This window comes from Sinocyclocheilus rhinocerous, unplaced genomic scaffold (genome assembly GCF_001515625.1).
Source record: "Sinocyclocheilus rhinocerous isolate Xijiao unplaced genomic scaffold, SAMN03320098_v1.1 scaffold1956, whole genome shotgun sequence".
NCBI classification, from domain to species: domain Eukaryota; kingdom Metazoa; phylum Chordata; class Actinopteri; order Cypriniformes; family Cyprinidae; genus Sinocyclocheilus; species Sinocyclocheilus rhinocerous.
Window position 1 is genome coordinate 528,448 of NW_015638932.1, and position 8,718 is coordinate 537,165.

The following is an 8,718-nucleotide window of genomic DNA, read 5'->3' on the forward strand; positions in this document are numbered from 1 at the left end:
GGCACCAGGGTGATGCGGAGGAGACGAATTGTTGAATAAAGTTTTTTTTTTCTTTTGACTTTTGACGCTAATACATGTCATTATGAACTAAAGGCATGAATAACATCTCAAATCATGTGACTTTTTGAGTGACTTGAAAGGGGTGTTATTACTTTTCTGTTATTTGTACATTTAACAGCAGGGGAAAACAAAGTAAACACCAAAACAGAAAACTTCTGGCTTGCATCAGTCCACGATACAACAATTATCACAACTAGTACAACAACGACTATTGGATTATATAAAATTAACCACCGTAATAAACTGTAGTCTTCAGTATACCTGTAGAATCAGTTTTTGCTCTCTACATTCAGAGATGCTATATTTCAGAAATGGTATAGATTTTTAAAGAAAATATAATTGGCATTTGCCTGTGCAAAAATCTTGCTAAGGTTTTCTCAGTGCTTTTAAAGGGGGTCCTATTATGCTCTTTTACAAAGTCTTGATTTTGTTTTGGGGGTGTACTAGAACAGGCTCTCATACTAGGTTGTTCGAAAAACACATTATTTTTCACATATTTTACATAATTAACCTCTTAAGACCCTGCGGCCTCATATGAGGACATTATATTTTTGTGAATTTCTCTGAGACTGTACATGCCACAGTTTTAAGTCTGGATGTCCTGTACAGAGCACATTCAGGGCATTTCAGAGATACTAAATGTTTGTATGTTTCACTATCATCTGCTCCTTCAACACAGTGCTTCTTTAGTAGCTAAGACGTTTAAGTATAAAATACAGTAATAATGTACAGGTTTACTGTAATTACTTCTATAATATAGTAGTGGTATATAATACATTTTTGGAAATTTAGCCTAGCATGATCTGAAATGCCTGAAATGAAAACTGCTCACCTACATTCTCACTTTGGTCCATCTGCATCCTTTGCAATATATCTAAGTCTATTTAATAACTCCCCACCAGCAAAATCACTTTTAAATTACACAACGATGGATGAAACTGCATGAAGAGAATGAATAACATCCCGTAAATCTACTAATTAAGTGAGGAATAATCTAATAATCAATAAGTTTTAATGCACAGGGTAATTTGATTAGCTGTGCTGATAATATACAATTTTGTTCTATTGCTCAAACAGCAACATTACAGACTAACTAAAGTTGAAAAAGTGAAAAAGCATAATAGGACCCCTTTAACAGCTTGCTGTTTAAAGTGTTAAGGATTGTTTCTTATGGGCCCAAGACAGAGTTAAAGTCAATATGATGTTCTGATCTTGATTATGACTTGGGTCCCAGGTTTTTTCAGCCATTTTATTGTCTGCCAGTACCACTTGTGTGTGTTAGACTTCTCTTACCACTTAGAGAAGTATAGCAGACCTTTCTTTAATGACTTCAGTTTAGTTTTTTTTACTTGTAGTTAAGTTTTTTGCCTTATCAAACAGCACTAATTACAGTTTAAAAATGTGAACTCTGTAATATGAAGTGTAACTTCTTTGAAGCTCAGTAGCATCCCCTCAAACTGTAGAGTATGATGCATGCAACACCTAGGTCAGTTGTTTCATTCCCAGATGATGCATGAACGGATAAAATGTAGGATATACTTTGTAAGTCGCTTTAGATAAAAGTGTCTGCCAAATGTAATGCAAATGTTAATGTGCCATTTACCTAATCAGGCAGACTCTATGATGTGTCCTTTTTTTGACTTTAAAACCTATCCAGCGTAAAACTGTTGAGTGTTTCATTGACAACTCTCAAGTTGTAAAGTCATATATCTCCTGTCAGTAAGTGTATGCTATTCGCCTTACCCAGGAAATAAACCTGTGTATAGTCCAATCTCTGAAAATGAGTAAAATTCTCTCAGACACCGTCCTCTATGTCCCAGTCTGCTTCAGTTTTAACAAGGCAGAGGCACCTTTCTGAGGCCAGTTAAAAATGCATTTAATCACTATATAAACATGCTGTCCTGTAGCCCCCATGACAGCGAAGTTATGCTGTCTGCACTTGTTCTGCATTAATCACTGCCCTCTTACAAACGCCCAATAAAGTGCCTTGTTTTAGTTGTAATTCCCATCAGGTTTTTATTTATTATTATTATTATTATTATTTTCTGCTTTGTTGTGAATGTAAATGAAAATGAAATAACCGTGATGACATCACCACCAAGGGTCTGATCACTTACTTCCTCTTCATTAACTTAATTATTTGACTATCAGTAAACCCGCCTAAGTAATTCATATTTGAGAGGCTGGGCTGTAAATAACCTCTTTCAGCTGGTTTATTATGGGCAGCAGCTTTGGAATTCTCCAGCATGTTAATCAGCCACATTGGTTGTGTCTGAATCCGAAGGCATGCTGTCTTGCTGCACATTCAGCCAGTCAATGGCTTACCAGACAGCGGTTTTGTATCTTCAAATACTACTGGTAGACTATTACACAAAGGATATATATTAAGTAATTTGTAGCTTATTTAAAATAAATATATGTATTCATTAGACTAATCAAAAGTTATTTGGTTTATTCTTGCATTATATTTATTATGATTAACCTCCCGTTTTTGTATACAGTATAATGCTATTCAGTCACACAGTTTATGACTCGTTTAAGATGATCAATCTATTTTTGAATGATCATCTATGGGCTGGAAATATTCGTTTATTTGAACAACTATAATTTGATGTATAGGCTAATTATATTTGAAAAATGTGAGAAACATGTGATCATCCAAAACAGTTTTAAGTCGTAATTTGGATAATTTTCTTGCAGTTCTGTAATAAAATAAGGTGATCAGACTCAGCCTGAAGTATGGAGCATACAGTGTGGCTTGCGCGCTCCCCTTTAAGTCACGAAATATACGTCAGAATATCATGAAACCATCTTCATTGGTTTCACAATACTCAATTAATGATTGTAAACTGAGTTTGGTGTCTTTAGAAGAGTTTGTGTGCTGAATTTTACATGAATAAAGCAATAAAGCAATCCAGTGCTTTGGGCACAGCCATTGATGCAGGCTCACAAAAATTAGTTCATTAAGCCCTCGTCTAGCAATCCCAATGCTACAAATAGTAATTAAACATCTAAAATTATCTTTATTTGTTTTCTGAGAGGAGTAGCTTCTCCGCTCGTTTCTCGCGCTGACTGTCATCCGAAGCGCGCGCATAAAGGCGCTTCTGACTGCGCAATCCTGATAAATATACACATATACACAGAATTACAGTATTTAAGTATTCACGCAAACATAATATGTTATGTCTTAAGTGAACGTTTGGGGAACTGTTGGGGAAAAACATCTGATGTGTAGCATTATATTAGATCCGTGTGCATTACAATTTGGAACCTTCAGAAAACTTTAACTCGATTTTTCACAAAATTGTCATTTCACAGTCAATTTACACATTTACACACAAAAGTCATTTTGAAGGTCTTTTAATGGAGAATGGGAAAATGAAAATAAATCATTTTTGAAAAATTGTTCATTGTGACTCATTTTGCCAGCACAGGTGACATTTATATACGTTTTAACCACAAATGCTCATCTTGCTCTAGCTCTGCTTGCGCATGCGCGTCTTCAAGTATAAAGTAATCCCGTTGGAAAGGTCAAGTGGGGAGGCAGGGCGGGAATGGAATCTGATGGGGATACTGGAAACAGAAGGAGTGGGAGAGGGCATAAGAATTACCCGGGATGCATTATTAAAATTTTTTAAAGATGCAGGTTTGACGAAAAGAATATGAAAACACTCTAAATTACATAATGTTGCACACTCCTGTACAGTAGGTGGTGGTATGCACCTAAAAGTTGTTTGCAATCCGCCATTAACCAAGAGAAGAAGAAGAAGTAGGTCAAGTGTGGTTAGCTCTTCATCTGTGTACTCCGATTCAGAAAGGTAGGGTAGGGAGAAAAACTCCATCTCATTTTTTCCTCCAACTTCAAAATAGATGTGTTGTATATCATCAGCATGACAGACATCGTTGTTCTATTATGTATGTCTGTTGTTCAACACGTGCAAGATTGTTTGCTCATGCCTGTTTTGCATGTGGTGATCCTGTTAAGCAGGGTGCAAACTACGGGGGAGTTAGGGGGAGCTCGGCTCCCCTTAATAAGACATGGGCTCCCCTGAAAACGGGATTTGTGAAATTTTGGGGGGTCTCAAAAAATATTGACAATGTGTTATTTTGACGTGCAATTTCAGTTTTGTGTAATGTGATCATCGTGGATTATTATGTCTATTATGTATGTCTGTTGATCAACACGTGCAGCATTGTTTGCTCATGCCTGTTTTGCATGTGGTGATCCTGTTAAGTAAAAGTTGAAGTGAGTTCACCTATACACCTCGTCTTGTGTTGTGTTCGAGTATCATATCACAGACATAACAGCGGTGCTGAGGATGGGATTGACTGTAAACGCTGATGCCCTGCAGTGAACTGAATTCGCATTAAAGAAAAGCAAAGGGCGAAAGTTGGGCGGTACGAGAGAGCAGTCCGTATGAGTACTGTGATCGGCGAGCATGGCTTACATAGGCAAAGTTGACGCATTTGATAGCTCCACGGAGGATTGGAATATGTATATTGAAAGACTGCAACAGTATTTCGCCGCGAATGATATAGGGGAAGATAAACATGTCACTGTACTCCTTAGTGCAATGGGCGGAAAAGCATACAGTCTCTTGTGTAACCTGACTGCCCCACGCAGACCTGCAGAGAAGACTTTTACAGAACTTGTTCAAATAATGCGAGAGCATTTATCACCCACACCGTTATTGATTGCTGAATGTTTCAGATTCTATAAACGAAATCAGTACAGGGAGAGAGCATTTCCATGTAAGTGGCCGAATTAAAGAAGTTAATGGAGCATTGCCAATTTGGGGACGTGTTAAACGATGCGCTACGCGATCGTTTAGTATGTGGAATTCATCATGAAGGAATTCAAAAGAGACTGTTGATGGAGCCAGATCTGACATTTAAACGAGCAGTAGAAATTTTTTAAATTAAAAAGTTACAAAGTGATGTAAAGGCTGGAAATGTAAATAAACTGTCAACAGTAAACAGAACAAATCAGACTCCCTTTTTTCGTTGTGGAAACCTTTTCCATCTCCCCTCTCAGTGCAGATTCAAAAATGTAGAATGTAGACAATGTCACAAAAAAACGGGGCATATTCAAAGAGTTTGTCGCAGTGCACAAGCAAAAGGGGCTGAGAAGGACAAGCGATATCGCACTGACAAAAGAAACATGCATAAAATTGATGAGGCTTCGGACAACGACAGTGAGGATGCATTGGCCAGTCTGGAACTGTTCAGTCTGGGTGCTGTCCAAGGTGGACTGGAGTCCATGGGCGACACCTGTCATGCGTCCATGCACCCATGAGGGTCATGAGTCCATGTCAACACCTTAAAAAAATGGCACAGTGAGATTATGTGGGGACTTTAAGGTCTCTATTAATCCTGTACTACAAGCAGAGCAGTACCCTCTACCTCGAATTAAGGACATTTATGCCAATTTGGCAGGTGGACAGTGGTTTGCAAAGGTGGATGTAGCGGATGCCTACCTCCAGATGGAAATGGAAGATGATTCGAAACCCTACCTGACCATCAACACGATTAAGGGTCTTTATAGTTACAACAGGCTGGCGTTTGGAGTAGCTTCAGCCCCAGCTCTCTGGCAATGTGCAATGTATCAAGTTCTTCAAGGGGTGCCTGGAACACAGTGCTATCTAGATTGCATAATAGTCACGGGTGCAACAGATTACGAGCACCTAGAAAACCTGAAAGCTGCCCTTAAACGACTAGAGGAATACGGACTCGGAGCCAGGCGGGACAAATGCGAATTTTTCAAGCCCCGTGTCACATATTGTGGGCACATTGTAGACGCCCAAGGGTTGCAGAAGTGTCAGGACAAAACGCAGGCAGTGCTGAATGCTCCAAAGCCACAAGGTGTCTCCCAGCTCAGATCCTTCTTAGGGTTTGTGAACTATTACAACAGGTTTTTACCCAACCTGGCAACTGTCCTTCATCCCCTCAATGCATTACTTCAGTCAGGTAGGCAGTGGAAATGGAATAAGGAGTGTGAACGTGCCTTTCAGGAAGCAAAGAGGCTGGTAACATCGGACATGGTCCTGACACATTACAATCCATCCCTCCCAGTGAAGCTGGCGTGTGATGCCTCTCCTTATGGGATTGGGGCAGTGATGTCACATCTAATGGAAGATGGTAGCGAGAGGCCCATTGCTTTTGCATCACGGTCCTTGTCTGCAGCTGAGAAGAATTATGCCCAAATTGACAAAGAGGCATTGAGTTTAGTGTGGGGTGTCAAAAGATTCAACCACTATCTCTTCGGCAGGGAATTTACCCTTGTTACGGATCATCAACCGCTTACTTCTATCTTCAGCCCACAGAAAGGAATCCCTGCCACAGCAGCTGCTCGTATGCAACGCTGGACATTGTTTTTGGGTGGTCATCGTTACAAGATTGAGTATAAACGCACTGAATGTCATGCTAATGCAGATGGACTGTCTCGTTTGCCATCGGAAATGGCAAAAGATGAATATGGAGAGGAAGGAGTCCTGGATATGTTTTCCTTCAGTCAAACCGAAGGTCTGCCTGTCACAGCAGATATGGTGAAAACAGAAACCAAACGCGACGATTCTGTCACAAGTGTATTTGGCAACACTTAAAGGCTGGACAACTGATCACAAATCGCTGCTGCCCGCATACTATGCAAAACGTCATGACCTCTCTCTAAATGCTGGGTGTGTGATGTGGGGGCTGCGAACCATCATACCCACCAGACTAAGATCTAGTGTCCTAGATGAGCTGCATAAGGGACATCTAGGAGTGGTGAAGATGAAAGCACTTGCCAGGAGTTAGGTGTGGTGGCCAGGGATGGATCAAGAGATAGAGCGGCTGACACTGTAGTGCCCTGGCTGCCAAATGACACAGAACAACTAATGGACAAGCAGAGCGGTTTGTACAAAGCCTTAAGCGAGGACTCCAAGCTATGGCACATGAGAAATTTACACTCCAGCAAAACCGGTCCAACTTTCTGTTCGCATACAGAAATGCCACCCATGCAACTACAAACCAAACTCCAGCTATGTTGTTCATGGGGCATCCACTTCGTTCTAGGTTGGATCTGATACGCCGAACCTCAAACAGACTGTGCAAAACAGGCAAATGAATCAAAGCCTGAGGAGCTCTGCCAGAGCCACACGGAGCTTTGCAGTTGGAGAGACTGTGCTTGCAAGAAGCTACAGGGGAGACTGCAAGTTGGTTATTGCTGCAGTTAAGGAGCAAACTGGACCATTGGCTTACAGGGATGAGATGTCTTCAGCCCGCAGAAAGGAATCCCTGCCACAGCAGCTGCTCGTATGCAACGCTGGGCATTGTTTTTGGGTGGTCATCGTTACAAGATTGACTATAAACGCACTGCATGTCATGCTAATGCAGATAGACTGTCTCGTTTGCAATCAGAAATGGCAAAAGATGAATATGGAGAGGAAGGAGCCCTGGATATGTTTTCCTTCAGCCAAACCGAAGGTCTGCCTGTCACAGCAGATATGGTGAAAACAGAAACCAAACGCGACAAGATTCTGTCACAAGTGTATTTGGCAACACTTAAAGGCTGGACAACTGATCACAAATCGTCATGAAAAAATGTCATGACCTCTCTCTAAATGCTGGGTGTGTGATGTGGGGGCTGCGAACCATCATACCCACCAGACTAAGATCTAGTGTCCTAGATGAGCTGCATAAGGGACATCTAGGAGTGGTGAAGATGAAAGCACTTGCCAGGAGTTAGGTGTGGTGGCCAGGGATGGATCAAGAGATAGAGCGGCTGACACTGTAGTGCCCTGGCTGCCAAATGACACAGAATGAGCCAGAACATGCGCCACTTCACCCTTGGTGAAGCATCTCCATCAGGAGTTATGTGTGGTGGCCAGGGATGGATCAAGAGATAGAGCGACTGACACTGCAGTGCCCTGGCTGCCAAATGACACAGAATGAGCCAGAACATGCACCACTTCACCCTTGGGAATGGCCAGCATCTCCATGGGAGTGGGTACATGTCGATTTTGCAGGACCATTCATGGGATCGATGTTCCTGGTTGAGATGTCGGGTGGTACACTATGGCGGCATCATGTCGACCAGTTAAGGAAAAGTGCACTGAAAAGAGCAGAAGAGCTCTCAATTCAGCCTGCTGTTTCTTCTGTCTCTCAAGTAGAGCTACCATCATCCCCTTCAAGCATAAATGCCCAGAGTCATTGTCCTCACCCACCCGTATCACCACCAGAATCTACACCCCATTCTGAAATCAGCACTGTTTCAGCAGACACTGAGAGGGTGCCCTGAGAGGAAAGACGCTATCCAACACGTGTGCATAAACCACCACAGAGACTGATAGAGACTTTTTAGAGTCTTGGTTACGGCATAGGCCATGGTAAGAACAGTACATTGATATATTTGTGTGGGAGTTCACACACAGCGTTCACAAAGACTTCACTGGAAATAAGTGCTACATTTTATTTACTTCTTTTCTTGAGGGAGGAGGAAATGTTGTATATCATCAGCATGACCGACATCGTTGTTCTATTATGTATGTCTGTTGTTCAACACGTGCAGGATTGTTTGCTCATGCCTGTTTTGCATGTGGTGATCCTGTTAAGTAAAAGTTGAAGTGAGTTCACCTATACACCTCATCTTGTGTTGTGTTCGAGTATCATATCACAGAC